General features: G+C 40.7%; 1 protein-coding gene and 1 non-coding gene across 3 annotated transcripts in view; both read right to left on the reverse strand.

The window, feature by feature from the left end:
- The window catches only part of LOC135114935 (uncharacterized), a 94,076-nt gene that overhangs the window by 61,949 nt on the left and 19,627 nt on the right, over positions 1-12,500 (reverse strand). The gene's annotated exons all lie outside the window — the stretch shown is intronic.
- Trnav-aac (transfer RNA valine (anticodon AAC)) lies at positions 7,762-7,834 on the reverse strand. The gene has a single exon. It is a non-coding gene; the product is annotated as a tRNA-Val (tRNA).

Genomic DNA, 12,500 nt, shown 5'->3' on the forward strand with positions numbered 1-12,500 from the left:
CGGATGAACACCTCAATAGCTTATCAGACTTATCTACCACTCGCATCAAATATCAAGCAGTCGGATAGGCACGTCATTCTATAAATATTTAGATTTTTAAGTCCACCATGCACGCAGACTCAAAAACGTGTCACTAGTTCCTCACAAAATCCATCACTTGCATCATACACCAAGCAACTGATCCAAATACTTCACTTATGATCCTTTACCAGAAATGTCAAATCCTCAATAGTTTTTTCCATATCATCCAGAAATCAAGGAATTGGGCACAATCTTATCAGCACATCCATCACTCGCACCAGGTATCAAGTAGCAGCTCAATACTCGTACGTCACTTCACCGCATCAACAACTCCTTAACATTTCCGAGCCTCCATCGCCTGGCACACACACACTCGGAACTCCCACGCTGCGCCTCGCCTCCCATACGCAGCCTGTTACTACCACGCACCGTCCACACCGCCTGAGGGAACAAGGGAGACTGCCTGCCTGACTGGCCTGGCCCCGAGCACCGCAGTAGTTCAGGAACACGCAGACCGAATGAGTGACCAGTTGCAGCTTCTCGCCAGCGCGCCGGGACTGTGCGGAATGTTATGGAAAGCTGGAAGAGTGACAGGCTTCAGGAGAAAGGAAGGGGCTGACGGGCGTTGTGAGACGTTAGCGATAAATTATTGGAATAACTAGAGAGAGAGAGAGAGAGAGAGAGAGAGAGAGAGAGAGAGAGAGAGAGAGAGAGAGAGAGAGAGAGAGAGAGAGAGAGAGAGAATGTTTAAACATCAGATTTGCAAAATAACGCCATGGAAAAGGTATGAAAAAAAGAAGAAAGAAAGGGATGAGAGAAACGATGAAGAAGAAGAGATAAGGTCATATAAAGACTAACACAAAGAGAGAGAGAGAGAGAGAGAGAGAGAGAGAGAGAGAGAGAGAGAGAGAGAGAGAGAGAGAGAGAGAGAGAGAGAGAGAGAGAGAGAGAGAGAGAGAGAGAGTCCTTCCTCTCTCCTTTCGTGTTTTCTTTTTATAGTTGCCCCTCATCCCTCCTATTTTTCTTATTCCTCTTCAATAACAATCGCACAAAATAACACCCTCCTTCACTCCTATCCTTATCCTCTCCTCCTCCTTTCATTCATCTCTTACCAGCAACCTCACAAAAAATAACATCTATCCACACTCTTTTCTTCCTCCTCTCCTGCTCTCCTTTCTTTACCATTCCTTAATAACCTAACACCAAAATAAAACTCAGAAAATCACATCAGCATTCACTCCTTTCCTCATACTTTCTTCCTCTCTCTCTTTTCCTCACAACAAACTGACATTATAACATCCTCCCATCTCCTCATTCTCCTCTCCTAACTGCACTCTCTCCTCCTCGCATCTCTCTCCTCACGCAAACCTGATGAGTGAGAGTGCAACGGAGGAAAGACCACCAACCACCCTCCCCCACGGTGACAGGAGGCTCCCAGACCACCAGCCCTACCCGAGGGGCATCACGCCTGGGAGAAGCGTGAGCGGAGAGCTAGAGAAAAGACCCCGCAGGCAGACCACAGAGAGAGAGAGAGAGAGAGAGAGAGAGAGAGAGAGAGAGAGAGAGAGAGAGAGAGAGAGAGAGAGAGAGAGAGAGAGAGAGAGAGAGAGAGAGAGAGAGAGTTTATCTCAATCTCGTTTTGCTTATAGGATTCAGTTACCTATTACAAGTAGGGTTTGTGGAGTAGTAGTAGTAGTAGTGGTGATAGGAGTAGTAGTAGTAGTAGTAGTAGTAGTAGTAGGATGAGGAGGAGGAGGAGGAGGAGGAGGAGGAGGTTAAGTTAGGTTAGGTTGGGTTAGGTTAGATTAGGTTAAGTTTGTTTTGGTTTAGTTAGGTTAGGTTAAGTTAGGTTAAGTTAGACTAGGTTAGGTTAGGTTAGGTTAGGTTAGGTTAGTTTAGGTTAGGTTAAGTTTGTTTTGGTTTGGTTAGGTTAGGTTAAGTTAGACTAGGTTAGGTTTGGTTACGTTAGGTTAGGTTAAGAGGAATTCTTATTCTAATGCATTTTCAGTATCATTACTCAGTCTCCTTCACAAATATAACAACTGTTTTGGTCAGATTTTGGACTCAATACTTAAACTCATTTACTTAAACGGTTTGATTTTTCCTATGAAATGTTTTCGATAGGCCAAAAAAAAAGTAATTGGTCAGATTTTCAAGATTTTTCTCCTTTGATTAGTGTACGTGGCATTCTCGTTTATTCATTATTAAAATCACAAAAGCACACTTGAAACCAAAAGAACTTTCACTGGAGCCTGTTCAAAGATGAGATAAGGTGCTGGAACGTTTGAGAATACGGGCCATTAACTCATCCACCCTCAGACTCACTCCACCTTTCCCAACAGACAAAAGCAGTCACGTTTCCACCACATTACTCCACTCCCACCAACGACCTTCCTTCCACCACACTATTACGAGCCACCACATCGAAGAGTCTGGTTTGTGGTGATGGTGAAGCTGATGTAAAGGTTAGTTCTATAGTTTGCTTTGTGATGTGAACTCTTAGAACGCAAACAGCAGCGTGTAATAGTTCGTTTTTGTAGTAGTAGTAGTAGTAGTAGTAGTAGTAGTAGGAAGAGGAGGAGGAGGAGGAGGAAGAGATGTTTGGTAAGTTTGAGGAGATGGTTTGAGGAGATGGTCTGTTAAGTTTGATTGTGAGGAGAGACAGTGACAGTAGTAGTAGTAGTAGTAGTAGTAGTAGTAGTAGTAGTAGTAGTCTCTATCATTACTGTTATTATCTACCATTTACAAAAAAATAAAATAAAATAAATAAATGTATACAAAAAATTCAGGTGAACGACTGTTAAATTTAACGTGAAAACCACCCAACCAAACAAACAAACACGCAAAAAATGTATTTACCGTTACAAAGGTACCGTTCTATTAACAGAGAAAAGAACAAGAAAAGAAAGAAAAATACAAGCCACAGGAACTCCAAACAAACTGGGAATCAATTTAGTTCATAAGATTTCTGATGCTCTCTCTCTCTCTCTCTCTCTCTCTCTCTCTCTCTCTCTCTCTCTCTCTCTCTCTCTCTCTCTCTCTCTCTCTCTCATCAGTAATAGGAAACAATTTAGCGGATTTATTCTAAGCGGAAACTGTTTAGCATATCTATTCATCTGTTTCTCTTTCCCTCTCTAGTTTTATATCCCTGGTCCAACCTTCGCTATACTTAAGAACAAATAAAATAACTAAAAACAAGCCTCGCATAAAGTGAAGTACCGCCAGCAAGTGAGATCCCAGGAGATTATCACTTAACAGCACACGCATCTGCTAAGTGATGAGAAGTAGCGAGGCTGTGGCGGCGGGGAGCAAGCAAGCAGTTCTGGGAGGGTGGATACTCACCAAGGTGACGCCCACCGCTCGTCTGGGAACACTGGTGGTGGTGGTGGTGGTAATAGTAAGTTACTGAGCAGAAATTCACTGGAAGTCACTAGCAGAACCTCCTTAGAACAATTTTTCTTTTTTTTTTTATACGCTCTTCCTTTTTTTCTTAATCCCTGGACTGCTGGTGACATTACGGCATTTGTTTCTTCATCTGTGTTAATCTTAAACAATTAAATGAGCAAAATTAAAATCATGGATATGCTAATTTTAACAAACACCGCCTACTTTTCTTAACACTTAAATTACTGGTAACATTATGGCATTAGCTTCTTCATATGAGTCAACCTGAACAATTAATTAAGTAAAATTAAATTATAAGTACTAAAAATTCTTAGTCCACTTGATCACCAACTATGTCACTCTCAATTTCTCTTAACCCCTAAATTACTATTAACATTATTACATTTGTTTCTTCAACTGAGAAACTTATTCTGGAGAAAAAATAAAAAAAAAAAATTAAAAAAAATAACACACACACACACACACACACACACACACACACACACACGAGTATATTACCAAAATTAAACTACAATTACTAAAAACGATTAGGCTACTCGATCACTAATTATAATTTTAACAGACACTATCATCCTCAATCCCTGGACTATTAACACTACAACAGTTGCTTCTTTATCTGAGTTAACCTGAATAATCAAATAAGCAAAAACAAAAGCTATAAGTACGAAAAAGTATCAAGTTACTCAATCTCTTATTCTGGTATTGATGGTGTCTTTCGAAATTACATTCTAAACTTATACCAAACCAACGGGCTGACTTAGAGTTTTTCGTTTGTGTTATAAGGCATACAAATACATAACATAGTAGTGAAAAAATATATTGTTCATGAATATTTTTTTTTATCAACAGCGAGATCTTTATCTTAATTTTGCGTTTTGCAGAAGCAAAGTCATACTGTTGCAGTGTAGAATAGATTATGTCAAAATAACTACTCATCATTAAAGGAAACAGTGATTATGCCCTTATTTCGTATTACTTTTGCTTATTAATCATATACATACAAAATTACATAAATCCTAAAGTGATGTTTTCCTTGACTCGCTTATATAAAAATGCTTTAGTCAGGCATAAAATCTAAAGTGTTTTCTGTTAGAGGCAAAACTTCAAAGAAAACGTGATCTCATCCCAGACAATAGCAACAGAGATTCAAAGAACAGGAACACTGGAAGAAGCTGTAATTTGTGGGGCATTTTCTGGTACACAGCAGACTTGGACAACATAAATTCTTCAGTGACACACACACACACACACACACACACACACACACACACACACACACACACACACACACACACACACACACACACACACACACACACACACACACACACACCTAGTAAGCGAAAAAAAAAATAATAACACTACAGAAAAATAAATAAATAAATAAATAAATATGTAATAAAATCAGCTTTACATAGAACCAATAAATCACTGAAATGTATTACCAGAAAGAAAAATAACTGCGTGTTCCAGAAACATTAAAAGCCACACACACAAAAAAAAAGTTGTTTAACAAGACCGGACACAAGGGGTTGACGCACTGCAGCAAAAATATTATTAGGTAAGAGCACACGCACACGTACACACACAAACACACACACACACACACACACACGTCAAACTCTCGTAACTTTAACTCAAGCGTGACCTCCATTGACCCTGCACGACTGGGAAAGTACTAAACAGGGCAGGGGCGTGGTGGTGGTGGTGGCGGTGGTGGTGGCGGTGGGCACAGTTGTATAGGCAGATGAGGTATTGCGAAGGTATACCACACCACACAGCATCCTTCTCTCTCTCTCTCTCTCTCTCTCTCTCTCTCTCTCTCTCTCTCTCTCTCTCTCTCTCTCTCTCTCTCATCCTTCATTTCACAATCAAACTAAACTTAACAGACGAGGAAAAGAAACTGACAAATATCCTCCAAAACAAACAAATCATATATATCTGTACTCACTCACTGATGCCACATGAAGTGTGTAGGACGGGATGTACTCACCTGGAGAGAGAAAGAAGAGATTGAATTATACAGATTAGTAACAACAACAACGGCAACAACAACAACAACAACAACAACAACAACAACAACAACATCACTAATAATAATAATAATAATAATAATCCCACAGCCATGCATATCTGCCGGTTAAAGAAATGTGTAGCATTAGGTAACGAAATAGCAGTCTAAACAATAATAGTGAATTAGTAGGGAAAATGCATTGTAATTCAGAAAAAAAAAATGTATAAAGGGAGTTTCGAAATACAAGGCAATAAAGAAAAATGTTTTATCATTACTATGCTACTTAATTTTAAAGTAGTTAGTAATAGATGAATAAAGACGGTTATTATTACAGACAGACAAGCAGGCAGGCAGGCAGGCAGATTGGACACAGACAGGATACAGACGTGACAAATAGACATACAGACATAGACAGACGGACGGATGATAAAAGGACACCAATAGTTTCAATATTTGCAAAAAAACACATAAACATAATAATAATAATAATAATAATAATAATAATAATAATAATAATAATAATAATAATAATAACAATAATAATAATAACAATAAATACACAAATAAATAAACAAATAAATCAATAGGAAGAAATATCTATCAGACGAAAATAATAGAGATAATCACAAATAAAGCTACCAAAAAACAAACAAACAAACAAACAAGCAAACAAGGAGAAAGAGAATAAACACACACACACACACACACACACACACACATGAGGATTTCATTCATAAACAGACCGAAACAAATAGGCAATTAGTGGGTCTAGGAGGAGGAGGAGGAGGAGGAGGAGGACTTCCTGCTAAGAACTTCAACCTACTGACCGCTTCCCTTTCCCCCCTTCCCTCTTCAGAATTCCCATCATTATGAGCAAGGTGATCAGTACCCTCCCTTCCTCTTCCCCTCCCTCTTTTCACCCTGTCCCCATCCCCTCCTCTGTGAATGGGGAGAAGACATGGGAACTGAGGATAGTAAGACTAGATGTTCAGGAGGAATGCATTGAGAGGACGAGGAGAGATGAAGGGGTACTGAAGGACTGGCAGGAAGTACATAAATTTTGGATAATAAGAGAAAAGAAAAGGGAAGGGAAAAAAGAGAACAGAAGACTCAGAGAGTGAGGCGAACACGCGAGGGAGTGTTGCCTCTGAGTGTGAGTGCAGTTTTAAAGGCAATACTCACGACCAACAACTCAACTCAGGAAGAGGGTAAGGACGGTGAGGAGAGGGAAGAGGGGGGGGGTGAGGGAGCAGTAGTATATGTAAATGCAGTATATTCCTAGATATCGAAAGGAAAAAGTATATAGTTTTTCAATGAACATTGGTGTCTTTGGTATAATTACATGCTCAGTAATCATGTTGTTACTGCTAAGACATTAGGGAACTTTATGAGAAGATTAGACGGGTTTATGGAGGGGGATGATAGGTGGAAATAAGTAGGTATATTTCGTACAGGGACTGCCACGTGTAAGCCTGGTCGCTTCTTGCAGCTTCCCTTATTTCCTATGTTCTTATGTTCTTATCTCATATACTGTATTATCATCATATTATCATTATATCATTATCATTATATCATTATATATCATCTATCTATTTGCCAAAAGGACGATTTTAGATATGATTTCCGAGTGGCATTTTCTTTCCTGGGATGGAATGCAGTATAGTGATGAACGTATCGCGGAAATAGATATCAGTCTTGTTCGTCACTGCTTTCCTCATCCCCTTAACCACTAAGGCTTCTCCTCACGCCTAACAAAATGATGTGGTGCAAGTTTAGTGTAGTTTCGAAAGACAACATGATGGCAAAAAGCTCGTATGCTTTAGGCTTCCCTTTCTTCCCTGCACTTTACTTTGCTTCAGCAAATTTGTCTTCGGATACTCAACTCGTATCAATTGCCATGCTGTCACTGAAATTCGAAAGATTAATTTTAGTGTTCTTTACGTCTAGAAAAAAGGAGTGTCTGGCTTAGATGTAATGATCCCCATCCTTCGCAAAAAGTGCATCTCAACCAACGTGAACATTTATTAGTACGTAATGCACTGTACATCTTCAAGTCACTTATGAAAACTTATCTCATGTTATAAAAGACCAAATTAAAGGAACATAAGAGCATAAGAAAATAAAAGAAGCTGCAAGAAGCCATAAGGACTGCACGTGGCAATCCCTGCATGAAACATACCTACCTGTTTCCATCTAGCATCCACATCCACAAATTTTGTCTAATCTTTTAAACTTCCTGATGAGTCAGCAGTAACAACCTGATTATCAAGTCCGTTCCATTTATAATAAAAACAGCTTAAAAATAGACGTATATCAAGCTCTGTGCTCACCAGGGCTCGAACCTGGGACCTTCTGTGTGTTAGACAGATGTGATAACCACTACACCATGAGCACCTATGAAAAGGAGGCAAACTGTACAGTATCTATATTCAAAGTTCCTAAGGTTGGTGGTATTTACTGCACAATTTGTCGCGCGCATTAAATTGATTTTACCGTACCACCCCGTTCATCTTTGTTTCTTTCCTCCTTTTCTTCCTTCCTTTACTCCCTTCTCTTGACCTTCTCTCCCTCCTTCCAGCGTTTGTACTCCATATAGCTAAGTTTTTCCCTTCACCATTTCTCTTCTCTCTTCCCCTCTCTTCCATCTGTTATCCTCCTTCCTCTCCTCTTTCTTTTCTCCTCCTTTCTTCTCTCCTACCCGTCCAGCACCTTGCGAAGTTCTTCCTTCCCTCCATTCTTCCTTACTTATTTTCTTCGATCCTAACCCATCCTTCCTTCCTTCCTTTTTTTATATCTCTCTCTCTCTCTCTCTCTCTCTCTCTCTCTCTCTCTCTCTCTCTCTCTCTCTCTCTCTCTCTCTCTCTCTCTCTCTCTCTCTCTCTCTCTTCCCTCCTTTACTCCTTGCTCCTTTTCTCTCCTCTTTCTCTCCTTGCATCCCTTTCTTCTCCGTCTCTCATTTCCTCCCCTTCATCTCTATTCATATTCCCCTCTCCCTCCCCATCTCTGCTTATCAAAGGCGAGTGACTCCAGTGAGAATTCTCTTGGATTAATCAGTTTCACCAATCCCATCACAGTATCTGAATTCCTCCTCTCAGGGTGATTATAATGCTGAATATGCTCTTTGAGTGATTACAATGTTAAAATTCACCTTCTCTCTTGTGATTTTTACGACTGCCTTCTCCTCTGCTTCCTTCTTTTCTCTCCTCCCTTCTTCCCTCCTTCCCTCCTTCTCTTTTCGGGGCTCCTTCCCTAGCCTGAAGGAATTGGTGACGACAGCGGAAATATCCTCTCTCTCTCTCTCTCTCTCTCTCTCTCTCTCTCTCTCTCTCTCTCTCTCTCTCTCTCTCTCTCTCTCACGACGACAGGCAACTTCCGCTCATTCACACCTTCCTTCTTCATTCACCTCACTGGTTTCCACGAGACGAGGAGTAACACACAATAGCCTTTTGTTGCCATGAGATCTTGCTCTTTCCACCCAGAGTTTATGAGACCGAGTGAGGATGAGACGAAATTGCAACAGATAGACACTGATGGAGGAGATTGAGAGGATGATACTGAAAGAGACGATAGAGTGATAGATAGACTTCCTCTTCCACACAACAAAATTGATATCAAGGAGAATTAAAGGCCGGATTTGAAACAGATAGACATTAATGAAGAAGAATGAGAGGATGATACTGAAAGAGACGATAGACTGATAGACAGATAGATTGATAGATAGACTTTCTCTTCCACACAACAAAATTGATATCTAGGAGAATGAAAGGTTGGAAATGAAACAGATAGATGAGTTAGGTAGGTCACGTTAGAGTAGGTTACGTCGGATTGCCTCCCACATTCCACCGAGCTGATAGAGAGGAAAAATGGGAGGAGGGTGAGTACTTCAACAGGAAGAGAAGGAATGCACAAAAGAAAACAAAGGAAGAACAATATACGGCAGACCTATTGGCCCTTATGAGTTTCCCTCTCATCATTTACACTTTTTATTCTTAAGAGAGAGGCATAAGATAGTAAAGAAGGAGAAGAACGGGGAGAAAGAGGGAATGAGGAAAAATAGAAGAATGAAAAGGCAAAAAACAGAAGAAAAGAAGGATAAAAAAGAAGAGAGTGGAGAAAAAGATAAATGAGGAGGAAAAAAATGGAGAACAGAGGGAAAGAAATATGGAAGAAAAGAAAAAGGAAATGAAGGTGAGTACGTAGGTGAGTAAGGAGGAACAGGGGAATACTTAATTAAAATTAAGAAAATGCACGAATGAACGTATACAGAAAGAAAGAAAATGTGAAAATAAAGGAAGACAAAAAAAGGAAAGGAAAAGAAACGAAAGGAAAGGAAACGAAAGGAAAGGAAAGACAAGGAAAGGAACAGAGAGGAAAAGAAGACAAAGAAGAAATGTAAGAAAACAATGGAAAGTAAATGAAAAAAAGGAACACGGAAAAAATGAGAGAGAGAGAGAGAGAGAGAGAGAGAGAGAGAGAGAGAGAGAGAGAGAGAGAGAGAGAGAGAGAGAGAGAGAGAGAGAGAGAGACTTCTATGACTCTTGCGACCACTAACGTTACAAGTTCTCTCCTTTGCTTGTGTAATAACTGGACTTTTCTTGCCTGCAGGGGGTTAGAACGCTATGACGGAGGGAGAGGAGGAGGAGGAGGAGGAGGAGGAGGAGGAGGAGGAGGAGGAGGAGGAGGAGGAGGAGGAGGAGGAGGAGAAGGAGGGTGTTAGGTAAGTGTAGCATTCCTAAATCTTACATAACGAGAGGACGAAAGACAAACAAACATTTCACGATGAGGGAAGAAAAGATTTACTGGTGCATATAAAAATTGTAATGTTAAGACTGTGTTACTATATACTCGTACATACCCATCTCTCTCTCTCTCTCTCTCTCTCTCTCTCTCTCTCTCTCTCTCTCTCTCTCTCTCTCTCTCTCTCTCTCTCTCTCTCTCTCTCTCTCTCTCAGTGCGTTGTAATGCAGCACTTAGATTTCGCACCAGAATGTTTTTTTTTTTTTTTTTTTTCCTTGCTTGCACGACTGATAGTAAAGACAGTCCCCCCTTTCCCCCTCCCTTCACTTTCTAACCATCACACCTTCCTTCCCTCTCGCCTTCCTCCCCTCCCATGTTCCTTCTCGTCTCCCCTTCCTACGTAACCTCCATCTTTCCTCTTTTTATTTTTCTCTGTCTTTCTCGCCTCCTCTCATTTATTCCTGAGTCATCAATCTCTCTCTCTCTCTCTCTCTCTCTCTCTCTCTCTCTCTCTCTCTCTCTCTCTCTCTCTCTCTCTCTCTCTCTCTCTCTCTCTCTCTCCCCCGTTCCTGAGAGAGTCAGGCCAAGAGGGCGTGAAGGGCGGGGACACACACACACACACACACACACACACACACACACACACACACACACACACACACACACACACACACGTAAATTCTACCAAAATGGACAAAGAAAACAAGTCAATCAGTGAGTCAGTCAGTCAGTCATTCAATCAGTCAAACTAGAATAATACCAAAAGCAATCATCAATTAACTATTTTATCAATCACCCTTAAGCCATTTCCAGTCTTTCCATTCATCCACTTACCTGCTAATCTTCCTGTCAACTAACCAATCAAACCCACAAACCAGACAAAACTACCCATCTACCCATACACCCATCCACCATCTACATCCACCAACAAAGCAATCCTATCAATCAATTAATCAATCCACCAATCCATCCACAAATCCATCACCATCCACTTAACTGCTCCATTTGGACGTACCTATCTGTCTACCCGTCCACCCACCAACTCATTAAAGCTACTATCCATCTACTCATTCATTATCTTTATCCACCCATCAGATCCACCAGCTATGAACAGTTACCTATCCATCCACTCATCATCACCACTAGCCAACCTTCCACTCACGTATTCAGTAATGGGGAGCCTCACAGAACAGAGGAGGAAACTATGACCTTGTGATATCCGGCCTGACCTGCCCTGACCTCCGCCTCCGCCTCCTCCTCCACCTCCTTCTCCTCCTCTTCTTCATTCCCTCGGGCACTTCTGCGGCGAGAGGATGGAGGAGGAGGAGGAGGAGGAGGATGAGGGGTTAAAGAAGAAAAAGAACAGGAACAAGAAGAACAAGAACAAGAACAAGGACAAGAAGAACAAGAAAAATAAAAAAGAAAGAAAAAGAAAGAAAAAGAAAAGAAAGAAAAATAGAAAAAAAGACAAAAAAGAGGAAAAGAAGAAGAAAGAAAGAAAGGAAGAAAGGAAAAGAGAAAGAAGAAGAAGAAGAAGAAGAAGAAGAAGAAGAAGAAGAAGAAGAAGAAGAAGAAGAAGAAGAAGAAGAAGAAGAAGAAGAAGAAGAAGAAGAAGAAGAAGAAGAAGAAGAAGAAGAAGAAGAAGAAGAAGAAGAAGAAGAAGAAGAAGAAAGAAAGAAAACAAAAATAAAAGAAAACAAGTCATCCAACCACACAAAAAGAAAGACAATCAGTCAATTATACAGTCAGGCAGTCACACAGTCAATCAGTCATTCAGCCAATCAGTCAGTTAGTCAGTCAGTCAGCCAACCCCACAAGAAGAAAGACCTCCAGACAGACCTCCAGACACCTAAATATAAACATCCAATCAGCCAGTCACTCACTCACCTAGCCAGTCAGCCGGTCAGACAACCAAACAAGACAGCCACTCAGTCAGCCATCCAGTCGGCCAGAAAACCGGCCAAACAAACAGATAAAACAGGCAGAGGTGTAACGCAAACAAGAAGCCGCCTGAGGTGCATGAAGGCAGTGAAAACAAAGCATATTTAGGTGGAGTTTCCTCGTCACAGAAGAGTTGCTGAGTTCATTACACTCACACACTCACAATCACGCAAGACACAAAAAATAGACAAGAGGGAGAGGCATAAAAAAAATAAGGTGAATGATATAAGTAATTGATCTGGCCTTGAAAATTACACAGCAGGAGAGGAAGGACGCGGGCGTTGTGATAAATGTGATGCTTGGGGCGAAAATAACGTGGATTATACGCTAATTCTCAGTCCACCTTCCAACGAGAGAGAAAATTACGTGTTAGAAGAAAGGT

This window comes from Scylla paramamosain, chromosome 28, assembly GCF_035594125.1.
Source record: "Scylla paramamosain isolate STU-SP2022 chromosome 28, ASM3559412v1, whole genome shotgun sequence".
Lineage (NCBI taxonomy): Eukaryota > Metazoa > Arthropoda > Malacostraca > Decapoda > Portunidae > Scylla > Scylla paramamosain.